Source organism: Triturus cristatus, chromosome 1_1 (assembly GCF_964204655.1).
Source record: "Triturus cristatus chromosome 1_1, aTriCri1.1, whole genome shotgun sequence".
Lineage (NCBI taxonomy): Eukaryota > Metazoa > Chordata > Amphibia > Caudata > Salamandridae > Triturus > Triturus cristatus.
Genome location: NC_140579.1, coordinates 1,055,317,317 through 1,055,330,701, shown reverse-complemented (window position 1 = coordinate 1,055,330,701; position 13,385 = coordinate 1,055,317,317). Strand labels below are relative to the sequence as shown.

The window sequence follows — 13,385 nt, the reverse complement described above, 5'->3', positions numbered from 1 at the left end:
AGTCTTTGTACTTATTCGTGTACAGACGAAACACGTGTTGGCGATTTCTTCGTACACCGCATGCATTGAAGAATATTAAAAATCATCGACTACATTGGAACCTAGTTGGATCGTCATTTATCCTCGCCGTATCTTTGTGAAATATCCTGCAAAATCTTCACATTATGAACTTTGTTTGATACTTCAATTATGCTACTGCTCTGTGTTACATTTTTAGTGGAATTGACCTAGCATTTTACAATTGGGAGTGCTGTTTAAGCCAAATCTTCTTGATAACTTTCGGCATCCGTGTTTTCACGTTGCCTATCGCACTTCTTGGTAGTAAGTGCTCCTGGCTTGAAGCACCCGCTGACTTTTTTGAATCTTCACTTTTGCCTTTATTTCATTGTTTGGACGTTCTATTGATGTGCGGTCTATTCCCATTTTGGGTACACTACTACCTATCTGTTCAGTAGGATTAGAGAGGTGGTTGAGGCATAATAGCAGACGGGCACTATAACAGAAAAAAATAAAGGATTAAACTTTGAATAGTTTGCCACAGTAAATATTCCTTTTGGAAATATGCTGCAATAGTGATATTTTCTTAAAAAATCGTTCCTTAAGCTAATCCATTGTGGCTGAGTTACTTGTGCAACCTGAGAGTCTACATCGGAGGATCCTCACTGATAGTCAAAAACGCAGAATATTCCCGCTCATGTGCTGGGACCCTGGAGCACTTTCTTCTAAATGTCAATTTGTAGTTGGAAGTAGACACCTCAATGCCCATAGTCTGGTGATAACTTCCTTCCTCTCCTGTGTTCCTTCTCTTCTCTTCTTTTCTACTTTATGCACTTTTTCCCTTCTCACATTCTCATTTTCTTTTTCTCTCATTTCTTTCTTTTTCTTACTTGTTTCTCTATTCTTTCTTCCTTCAGCTCTGTTCTTTACTTCTCTCCTCCCTTCCTTTCTTAAAGTGTGCGTTCATTTCTAAAGCGGTCTCTTTGTTTATTAATATTGTTTCCATTTTGCCTCAAATATATACCCATGGACATGGCTATGACTGCAGAAATATTTTTACTGGTAGAGGCCTATGAAGCCAGCATGTACATATTTTGCTAATAGTCATAGTTAGGGATGAAATGTAAATGAAAAAAATTACTTTCTTATTTAGTTTGTGCGTGTCAGTATGTGTCTCAGAGTGCTAAGTCGTTTTGCCATAGAGTAGTGAAATCTCAGTTGTCAACCTTTCCAATAATGTTTCTATCGTTGCAACAAGTAAACATTATTCTTTTTTTTTTCTAAATATTTTTATTTTTAAAACCTGTAAGCATGATGTCAAGACAACAATAGCTGCCCGAGTTCTGTGGGTAGCCCGGTTCAGACGAGAGCCAGTGGTACAATCATTTTTAACATAGTACAGTATGTTAACATGAATGGCACTACAGCATTACTGAGAAGGCATGACGGTATCATCCCCATTGCAAGTAAGTCCCTAGTAGTCTATCCATTGCCTACCTATTTTGCGGAATTTACGTAGGCACCATCTGCTTTTGTAAGTTACTCTTTCCGCAGCCATGAATACGTCCATACCCTTCCTCCATTCAATAAGGTTAGGTGCCTCAGGGGTTCCCCATCGCTTAGCTAAGTCTCGCTTGGCCACTACCAATCCAAGGTTACATAACAGTTGTTTCATACATGATATATCAACATTCTTAGGTATGCCTAGGAGGATATATTTGGGATCATCAGGAATTTGGGTCTCCAAATCACACTTAATTCTGATTGTATTTGACACCAGTATCTTTGTATGAGGGGGCATAACCATAATGTGTGAATGAAATCTACCTGGTCCCTCCCACACGCCGGCAATCCGGTGAGGGTGCTCTGTCCATCCTATGGATGCAGGCCCTGTCATAGTACAGCCTGTGTAGAATTTTCAGTTGTATGAGACTTAACCAGGATCTATCTGCCACCTGTCGTGGGAACATTAGCACTGCTTCCCAGTCTATGTCTTCAGGGGTACCTATGTCCACTTCCCATGCTAGCCTCAATTTTCAGAGGTTTATGTGCATATTATTGTTGATAGTTTTATAGGTGTGTGCTTTTTCAGATAGCTCATCCATTAGGAGTCTACTTTTTGAGGGGACGTATTCTGGGAGATCCAGGGGGATGTTCTTAACTTTCCAGGCATGTGCATGTTGTAAGTATTTGCATTGCTGGTGGTCGTGGTGTTAAAATTCACGCTGTAGAGAAGTAAAGGGCATTAGGGAGCCACCTTCTATAAGATCACCAACTTTGGAAATACCTATGTAGTCCCAGGAAGTAAAGCCCCTACGTTTGGTCTTTCTTTAAGTATTCTGCCCATCCATTTTATAAATAAAATTTTAAAAAAGTATTCTGCCCATCCATATCTGCTTTTCCTGTGTGATTTTTTGCTTCCAACCCTTATAAGAATTTGCCTTGTCCCATGCCTCATAAGTAATTTGGGTAGCTGGCAGGAGAGGGGATCTCCCTGTACCGGCATAGAGAAAATGATGATATGAGAGTGTCTAGAATTGGGTCTGTTCAAGGTTGTAGGTGGGATGATCCCTATCCTTATATCCCCAGTCACTGATGGCTATTGAATGGGACACCCAATAGTAGGCCCCGGAGATCAGGGAGGCCTATGCCTCCAGTCTATGGGCTACACTGCAGTTTACATAGTGCTATTCTCGGATGACCTTTGTTCCACATGAGTTTCTCAGTTTGCTCATAATGCGAGTGAAAACATAATCCGAGAGTATATATTATGTATTTTGTATAAGAAATTTGGAAGAGTGATAGTTTTCAAATTGCAGCTCTTCCCAAGTGTCAAGGGAAATCGGTTCCAGTGAGCTGCATCCAATTGGAAATCATTTCATATTGTTTTAATATCGTGAGATTACATCCCTCTAGGTCGGTCGTGGCATAGATATCTAAATATTGGAATCTCACTCTAGATATTTTAAGTTGTTGGGGGAGGTTGGCCGGGTCAAAAAGTCCGCCAACAGGAAAAAGTACACATTTTTTCCAGTTTATCGTATATCCAGAGCAGGAACTGTAGCGTTCGAACACATGGAAGGCAGCTGGGATCGAGTCTGTGGGTCGAGTAAGATAAAGCAGAATGTCATCTGCGTACAGGGAGATTTTTTCTTCTGGGATGGGAGAGACCTCTATATGGAAAACTTTAATGTCAGGGTGAGTCCGAATCAGACACGCCAGCGGTTCTTAAGTTAGGACAAAGAGTAGCGGGGAAAGTGGGCAGCCCTGCCGGGTTCTTCTCTTGATGGGGAAGTCAGAAGACTGCATATTATTTATCCTAACTGTGGCCATCGGTTTTGTGTATAGTAGTTTTATCTACTCTCGGACACATGGTCTGAATCCTAGTTTCTGCAGAGTTTGACTCATGAAAGACCAGTAAATTGCATCAAAGGCCTTCTCTACATTGAGTGAGACGAAAAGGTGGGGGTCTTGCCTATGTTCAGCCTGTGCAATCCAATTATGGATTCTACGCAGGTTTCCTCTGGTGGATCATTTTGGCATAAAGCCTGATTGATCATTGTGGACTAATGAGGTGATCGCTTTTAGAAGTCTGGTGAGTAAGATTGTAGCCAGGACCTGGGTTTCCACATTTATCAAGGTAATAGGGCGGTAGGAGCCACAGGAGGTGCAATGTTTACCCAGCTTGTGTATGACTATTAATTTGGCCCTACAGAGATCTGGCGGGAGGATGCCATCTTCCCATGCTTTGTGATAGAGGTGGAGTATGTGGGGCGCTAATATATCAGTTTGTTTCCTGAAAAATTCGGCTTGGAGGCCATTGGGGCTGAGGGTCTTTCCGGGGTTTAAGCAGAGGATGGCATTTTGGACCTCCTGGGAGGTTATGTCCACATCAAGCGATTTGCGATCATCTCTGGGCAGAGTCGGAATTTCAATCTCTCTGAGGTAATCATCGATTTGGGCGGGGTTCGTCAAGGGTCAGTCATCATACAGGGCAGTATAGTATCTCATGAGTTCCCTTAATATTTCTCCATCTGTGGAGTATTAGGTCCCTTCCGTACCCTGTATTTGAGATATTCATCTGGCTTTGATTTCCCGTCAGCTCAGCCAGGCCTGCTATTTCCTAGCTTTGTCGCCAACTTCATAAAGGCCATGTTGTGTGGCAAGGATATGCTGGCGTACTGCATCAGTGGCCAGTTCCTTATTTTTTGCCCACAGGTCGTCAAGGCTGCATTTTAATAAAGAGTGTGGATGAAGAATGCACAGGCCTTTGCTTTCAGCAGCCTTGTCTCTAGCTGTTCTATCTCTTGGTTTGAATTTCTTTTTCTTAAAGACGATGATATTTTGAATTCTACCCCGCATAACCACCTTATATGCTTCCCACATTGTAACAGCTGAGTCGACAGAGTCTTTGTTATCAAGAAAATACAGTTGTGATTCCGTACGAATTTCTCACATTTTAGTTGCATCTCTTAGTTCCAAAGCGTTCAGTCACCAGGCATTAGTGGCGGAATGGGGTTTGCGCCCTTTCCCAGAGCGGGGAGTGATCAGAAAGGCCTCTCTCCAGGTAGTCAGCTCTATGTATTTACCCCACCTTTGCTGCCGGTGTGAAGATGCAGTTAAGTCTAGAGTAAATTTTGTGGGACCCTTGAGTAGTAGGAGTATCTATAATGTGGTGGATGATGTTTCCTCCATAAATCAAGGCTGAATATAGTAATACATTAAGCTTGGGGGTTGCTCTTGTTTAAGTGAGATGCTCCACTCACGGATGTAAATCACATTGCCATGGTGATGTATTCCCCCCGAACTAGGAAAAGACAGAGATCTCCTTTAAGGTGATTCTCTTGTAGTAGGGCTGTGTCAGGTTTGAGATGTTCAAGATAGGTGGCCACCAGCTCCCTTTTAATCTTACTACCCATCCCATTCACATTCCAGGTAAGGATGGAGTACTGTCAGAGGTCACGGTCATTAGTGCTTATTACATTGAAATTGTGTTAGGTGTCCTATATTCTTGCCATCTTCATCAATGCCATCATGTCCCTTTCGCCATGTAATAAACAACAGCAGTAAAAATAAAACATGCTCAATAACTCCCCCCTTCCACATCCTCTACTCCCTACATCTGCGCCCACAGCAACGGGCAAAGGAGCCACATTGCAGACCCAATTCGGGGTATCTGTCACCCTCCCCATTGCAACCATTTAGAAATTATTCAAGTCAAACAAAGGAGTAAACATAGGAATTGAGGCTGAGTAGGGAAGGGGAGGGAGAGATCGGGGGAGAGAAGGGGAAAGAAAATAGACAGAAAAGAGTAAAGGTGATAAAAGGAAAATGGGGAATGAGGAGAAGGCACCCAACACTGTCAAATAGATGGTTGTGTCCAACACAAAGCATGCTCTCTCAGTGGTCAGAGTGGCTTGTTGCTTTAAGAGCACAGTGAGTTTCACCGGTCATTCAATTGCTGCTTCCAGACTCGGGTATTCTGAGTCTGTGATATGAGTTTGTGCAAGTGGGGTTGCTACCATCGAGTCTTGATCAGGTGCTGTGATGTTTCTCACCAGGGTATGGATGCTCTCTGTCTCAGATGAAGAACCCGGACTGTCGAGGTGGGGCTGCGAGGTTGCACGAGAGATACGACTCCAAAGTTGATGGAGTTCCAAATTTACATCTTCTTCTGCCTCAGACGGCCAATGTCTGCGCCTCCTCTGTGTTTTGGTCAGATACGGACTCTACCAGCCTGGTGCAGTTTTTTTGCCTGTCCACTTCTGTGCCATCAGGGGTAGGTCTTTGGTTTAGCATCCAGTGGTCGAGGCATCTGCTGTTCAGCTTCCTCTGCAGGACCGGACCGGAACTGTGGTCTTTCCTCCAGCCAGGCCCAGGCTTTCTCTTGGGAACGAAAAATGAAGTACTTTCCCTGATAGGGGATTTTTAACTTAGCCGGGAAGAGTAACATGTATTGCCATGTCGACTGGGTAAGTGTTCCCACTTACCAGTCCCTAAACCTTCCCTTTGCTTCATATCAGTCACCCCTATGGTAGGCCCAAGGGCAGGGTGCATTGTAAGTATAAGATAGGACAAGCCCTGATGTGTGTGGCATGTCCTAATAGTGAATTACAGCCATTTTCGTTTTTCACTATTGCAAGGCTACCTGTTCTCCCTAGGTCAGAATGGGCAGTTAGATTATTACATCTTATAATCCTAACTGACTCAGGGAACATGGTAGAAATTCGAGTTTAGTATGCCTGAACTCAGAATGATAAAATACATCTTTTAGTGAAGTTGGTTTTAACATTCTGTGTTTGTAAATACCACTTTTAGAAAGTAGGTATTTTCTTGTCTAACCATCCAAACCTGCCTCTGCTAGGCTGTGTATTCCTTGTCTGGAGTTTGAGTGACAGGGGCAAGGGCAGGTGCTGGGGAATTCCCAGAGACAGGGTGAGTCAGCATAGGGCTGAGTAGAGAGATCTCCATGTAGATGGGTGGGAGGAGTTGCACCTGGGACCTGAATAGGACAGTGCCTGCCCCCACAGTGCTGGTGCCACCCCCTGTGGTGTGTCTGATGTCTCTGCCCTGCACTGTGAAAGGAGAGAAGGAATCATGTCAACAGAGTGCTCCAGAACTGGTTTGGACTGGGCAAAGGCCCCTCTGCCCTCAGAGGACAAAGGATTTTGGGGTATAAATATTGGAACCCAAACCCAAGAACTTTAGATCACTTTTGGGAAGACAAGAAGAAACCTCTGCTGAGGAAGGAACCCGCTGTGAGAAGGTGGCCTGATATATGCTGTCCACTAGTTCTAGTGGGCACCTTGTATCAGTCCAAACAACCCCTTATGGTGATAGGTTAAAGACAACCTTTATTGAAAGCTATCCTAGTGGTAGCTAAGGAGAGCAGCCTTCAGGCTAAGTCTTGAAGGAATTTAAAGCAGCTTGTTTTACCAGTCTATAATCTCTTGAGTGATCAAATGAAAGGACAACCACACCAGGTATATATTTAAAATATATGTATTTAGGTTAACACATACCCCTCTAGTCTCTTTATGAGACTGGAGTTTGAAGTACTTGAGTTACAAGATAGCAATCATCAGTAAAAGCACAAATACACGTTTGGGCCCTAGGGGCGTACCAAACCATTTACCAAAAAAGTGGTATAAGAACCACGACTGGAACAGGCACTAGGCCTATTGCCTCTAGAATCGCTGGGACCCCAAGGAACCACCCAAGGTAGTGACACAGGGGACCAACGGGGACTGTATGTAGTGTGTAAACACAACCGTGGGTTCCTATTATCTTCAATGGGCAATGTTGCGGTTGGAAACTTAAAGATTAGGGACACTTCTAATCGAGTCTGGACCAAACCCTTTTGGACTTAAGAAGTTCTAGGGCTAGCACCCACGAGAGGACCAGAGTACTCGAGTTACCTCACCCAGGGAAGCCGGGTGCATAGGTGTCTTTTGGTGTCGGGTCGCGTCGTCGATTTCAATGGAAGCCTACAAAGAACTGCTGCTGCCGTGAAGAGGAGAAGTGTCCGAAGAGATCCAACCCTGGATCTAAGATGTAAGGAACCTGAAAGCAGAGGGGACAGAGTCTGGGTCACTAGCCAGTGACCGAGGGCAGAATGGACCAATGCCCACAGATGTCGGGTGCTTCAGGTGAGTTGATGGGTGTCTTGACTCGAGATCCAGGAGGCATCGAAGAAGTCCATGATCAGGATTCAAGCTGTCCCACGAAGTCTGTCGAGTGCTGTGGTGTCGGCGCCCAGAAAGGACCCAACAAGCCTTGGCAACGGCAAGTCACTGGAATTCAGAGAAAGGACTGCGGTGTAGACAAGCAAGGTCTGGGGGACTCACCCAGCGAGGGTAAGTCGGGGCACGTCTGGAGCAACCAGGTAAGCCCAATCAGAAAAGGAGTCGCCTTCGTGGGGACCTGCTAGCCAACGGGCTAGTGATCGCGAAGGAGCCTCGAGCGGTCGCACTTGAAGCTGGCCCACGGGTCACTCGTGGAGTGGAGGCAAACAATCTTTGGTGCAGGAGGTGCTCAAGGCTGGGGCTACTCGGAGCCCAAAGCACAACTCCGAGGAGGACCAGGAAGGTAGTGTTACTGCAAAAGTTCACGGTATCCAGGGGTCACAGTTCCACCTCACCCACGATAGCCACGGGCCTCAGCTTTGCTGTGGACTCAGGGTAGCCTCGGGGAAGTCTGGAAATCCACCTCTGGGGAGGCCGAGACTTTGACGTCCGGCGGGAGCTTCAGAATTGCAGACCGGTCAGTTGCTTCTTTGGTGCCTGCCAAGCAGGGGAGTCACTCCTTGACCCCAAGGGAGATCTCTTCAGTCTTCTAGTCAGGATAGAACGTCGAAGGTCCAGAATGTACGTTGCAGAGTTTCGTCCAGGGTAATCTGAAGTCCTAGGGTCTGGATTCCTATACGTATAGTAAGTTTAGGGGATGGACTAACTCTAAGGCCCCACTTATGGGTGGGCCAGTAAAGAGGGGTGGTTACACCCATTTCCTTTGTCCAGTTTTGCACCAGAGCAGGGGCAGGTAGCCCCTGCAACCGGTTTGACCTGGAGTATGCACAGGGACACCAAGTGTGCCCCCAGTGCAGGACTTCAAAGCACCAGAGAGTGCTCCCGTCCAGCCCCAATACACATCAGCCTGTCTGGGGAGGTGGGGACACCTCCCCTCTACAGGAAACCTATTGTCCAGGCCTCCCCTGCCGAAGTTTCGGTCAGCAGCAGGAGGCCGGACCCGTGTCTGTGGCAGAGGCATCCATTTTGTGATGCCAGGGCTCAGGAAAGTCCTACCGGGTTTTGCCAGTGTGAACATGTCTCTCCCTCTAGAAGGGTGGAATGCTACCCCCGCCGCCAGAATTGGCGGGGGTAGTATTCCAAAGCGTTTGACACCAAACACGACATGTTTTGATGCAGCCATCCCAAAGTTAGCATTTACCGCGAGGTTATAATGCACTTAAGAGTTTATGGTATGGCTGTATCACAGAACAGCCATAAGTAAGTATTTCCGAAAGCTGCAGAGGGGCACAGCTCATGCTTGGGCACCCTCTCACATAAAACCAAGCACTCTGCCTTCAGGATTGTCAAGGCCTGCCAGAGGAGTGGCTTATAGGTTTATATATGTCTGTATAGGGTAGTGATATAGGTAGCCTATACCACAGTAAGGGGTGCAAGCACACCCTTACCCGGGCTGCAGTAGCAGACCTGTGGTGCCATTTTGGAGTGCTTCCCAGGGGTGGCATAATATATGCTGCAGCCCCTGGTAGGCCTCTGAGGTACCTAAGCCCTAGGTACATAGTATTCCATATACTAGGGGCTTATAAGGCACTCCAGAATCCAATTAGATATGTACCTAATGTACATGGAAACCATTTTAGAGAGGAAGCAGCTAGGCTGTGGTCCTGATTAGCAGGGCCACAGCCAGACTAAGGTCGAAAAACAGTGAAACACCAGCAAAAAGTGTGGGTACCCATGTGAAGCAGATCCTACTCAACCCCCCCCCCCCCAAACGCAGGGACATTAAACCAACCTTGACCAGTTGAGTCTTCATGTTCTAAGTGGAAATACCTAGAGAGTCCATCTGTATTGGCATGGTTACTCCCAGGTCTATGTTCCACTGTAAAGTCCATCCCCTGTAGGTAAATGGACCACCTAAGCAGTTTGGGGTTTTCTCTCTTCATTTGTTTTAGCCATAAGAGGGGCTTATGGTCTGTCTGAACAAGGAAGTGAGTACCAAACAAGTAGGTCCTCAACTTCTTCAGAGCCCAAACCACAGCAAAGGCCTCCCTCTCAATGGCTGACCAACGTTTCTATCTAGGGGTCAGCCTTCTGCTTATGAAAGCTACTGGCTGATCCTGACCTTCTTCATTCAATTGTGACAGTACAGCCCCAACCCCCAATTCAGATGCCTCAGTTTGAATAATGAACTTCTTGGAGTAGTCAGGACTCTGCAGAATGGGAGCAGTGCACATGGCCTGCTTCAGGTCATCAAATGCCTTTTGACAGCTAGCTGTCCACTGAACCTTTTTGGGCATTTCCTTAGAAGTTAAGTCATTCAAGGGTGTCACTATTGATCCATACCCTTTGACAAATCTCCTATAGTACCCAGTCAGGCCTAAGAAGGCTCTCACCTGAGTCTGGGTAGTTGGAGCAGTCCATTCCATTATGGTCTGGATCTTGCTCTGCAATGGTTGAATCTGGCCTCCACCTACATGGTGACCCAGGTACACAACCTGACTCTGCCCTACCTGGCACTTAGTAGCCTTGATAGTTAGGCCTGCTTTTTGCAGGGCCTCCAAAACATTCCTTAGGTGGACCAGGTGATCCTCCCAGGTGGTGCTAAAGACAGCAATATCATCTAGATATGCTGCACTAAAGGCTTCCAGGCCTGTGAGAACTGTATTCACCAACCTTTGGAAAGTGTCAGGTGCATTTTTTAGACCAAAGGGCATTACCACAAATTGATAGTGCCCACTAGGGGTTGAAAATGTTTTTGTCTTTGCATCATCAGCTAATCTGATCTGCCAGTAGCCAGCTGCCAAGTCAAATGTGCTGAGGCCAAAGTATCTATGAGCTCATCTGCCCTTGGTATTGGATGGGCATCAGTCCTAGTGACTGCATTGAGACCCCTGTAGTCCACACAAAACCTCATCTCTCTTTTTCCACCGCTGGTGTGAGGTTTTGGTACAAGGACCACTGGACTAGCCCAAGGGCTATCTGAGGGTTCAATAAGTCCCAAATCCAACATTTTCTGGACTTCCGTCCTGATACAGTCCCTGACATGGTCAGGTTGCCTATAAATCTTATTTTTAATAGGCAGACTGTCCCCAGTGTCCTCTTCATGAGTGCACCAGGTAGTCTGACTTGGAGTCAGTGAGAACATGTGCCTGAACTGATTGAGAACCTGTCTGCAATCAGTTTGCTGCTGGGCAGTGAGGTTGCCTGCCAAGGCTACACAATCAACTGACCCATCATCAGGCTTCTGTGAGAGGAGGTCAGGGAGTGGGTCACTCCCTTCCTCCTGCCCCTCATCAGTTGCCATGAGCAGGCCCATGTCAGCCCTGTCCACGTATGGCTTTAGCCTGTTGACATGGAGAACCCTGTGGGGACTCCTGGGAGTTCCTAGGTCCACTAAATAAGTAACCTCTTCCTTCTGTTCAACAATAGTGTGAGATCCACTCCACTTGTCCTGGAGAGCTGCTGGGGCCACAGGCTCCAACACCCACACTTTCTGTCCTGGCTGGTAAACAGTCAGTACAGCCTTTTGGTCATGCCAGGCTTTTTGCAGTTCCTGGCTATCCTCAAGGTTTTTGTTTGCCTTTTTCATGTACTCAGCCATCCTGGAGCGGAGACCAAGTACATAGTCCACTATGTCTTGCTTTGGGGGCTTGAGAGGTAACTTCCATCCTTCCTTCACCAAACACAATGGACCCCTGAGAGGGTGACCAAACAAAAGTTCAAATGGGCTGTAGCCAACCCCCTTTTGAGGCACCTCCATGTATGCAAATAAAAAGCAGGGCAAGAGCAGGTCACATTTTCGCCTAAGCTTCTCTGGGAGTCCTTTGATCATGCCCTTTAAGGTTTTGTTGAATCTCTCAACTAAACCATTGCATTGTGGGTGATAGGGTGTGGTGAATTTGTAATTCACTCCACACTACTTCCACATAGCAGTTAAGTAACTTGACATAAAGTTTGCATCTCTGTCAGATACTACCTCCTTGGGAAAGCCTACTCTTGAGAACACACTCAAGAGAGCTCTTGCCACTACAGGTGCTGTAATGGTCCTAGGGGAATTGCCTCTGGGTACCTGATGGCATGATCCACCACCACCAGTATCAATCTGTGCCCAGATGCTGCTTGAGGATCCATGGGACCAGCAATGTCAATCCCTACCCTTTCAAAGGGCACCCCCACCACAGGTAGTGGTATCAGGGGGGCCTTTGTAGTGCCACCTGCTTTGCCACTGGCTTGGCAGGTTACACAGGAGCAACACAACTCCTTTGTGTCTTCTGACATGTGGGGCCAGTGAAAGTGAGGAACAATTCTGTCCCAAGTCTTGTTCTGGCCCAGGTGTCCTGCTAGGGGAATATCATGGGCTAGTGTCAATAGGAAACCCCTACACATTAGAGGTATAACCAACCTCCTGGATGCACCAGGCTTGGGGTCTCTACTCTCTGAATATAGGAGTCCATCATCCCAATAAACTTTATGGGTGCCACTAGCATTCCCAGCAGCCTCATCAGCAGCTTGCTGTCTGAGGGTTTCAAGAGAGGGACAGACTTTCTGCTCCTGGCTCAGATCAGACCTGGAAGGGTCCCCTGTCCCCAAGAACTCAACCTGGTCAGGTTCAAGCTCCTCTGGGACAGTTCCTTCTTCAGGCTCAAGATCATCTCCCTGAGGAGACTGATCAGCATTCTGAGTCAGGTGGGAAGGCTCTGCCTTAACCCTACTGCTCCTCCTCTTGTGAGGCACCTGGTCCATTATTCCAGAATCCAGGGCCTGTCCAGTGTTAGACATTTTAGCCTGTGATCTGGTCGCAGCAAAAACATGTGTAGGGATCCCTAACATTTCTGCATGTGTCCTGAGCTCCACTTCAGCCCAAGCTGAAGTTTCTAGATCATTGCCAAGCAAGCACTGTACTGGTAGGTCTGCACTTATCACAACCTTCTTAAGGCCAGTTACCCCTCCCAGGAGAAGTTAACAACTGGCAGAGAATGGTCTGTTCTGACATTGCTAGCATTGGTCACTTGGTACATTTCACCATGTATAATCTGCTCAGGATCCACAAGATCTTTTGTCACCATTGTGACACTTGCTCCTGTGTCCCTGAATGCCCAACCTTCTACTCCATTATTTAAAGGCTGCTGTCTGTATTTGCCCAGGTTACTGGGGCTCACAAAAGGGGACATATCCATGCCCCCATCACTGACAAGCACAGCCTGAGTTGGTACTCTGACTAGGCCAGAGTCCATCTCAGAACCCAGGGTCAACCCTACTACACCCTTATTCTGTGTATTCCCACCACCAATTGTAACTGCACTAGGGGGAGCAGGTGTCTTAGGGGCATTGGTGGTGGCTGGAGTATTTTCTTTGGCCTTGGTACAGTCACTAGTCCAGTGAGTTTTCTGTTTACAGATTTTGCACCAAGGTTTCTTTTGGCCTTTCCCTTTGTTAGCCTGAAGAAGATTTTTGGGGCCCTTGTGAAGACTTCTGGTCTTTACCCTTGTCCCCACCCTTATCAGAGTTTTTGGAATCTTGCTTCTGCCTCACCCTGGTTCTAACCCATTTGTCTGCCTTCTTTCCCAATTCTTCGGGAGAGGTCAGATTAGAGTCTACCAGGTACTGGTGCAACAGCTGATCTTGACAGTTATTAAGAATCTG

General features: G+C 46.7%; 1 protein-coding gene across 1 annotated transcript in view; it reads left to right on the top strand.

Moving 5' to 3' along the window:
- The window catches only part of SCUBE3 (signal peptide, CUB domain and EGF like domain containing 3), a 1,455,403-nt gene that overhangs the window by 1,405,736 nt on the left and 36,282 nt on the right, over positions 1-13,385 (top strand). The window lies entirely within an intron of this gene.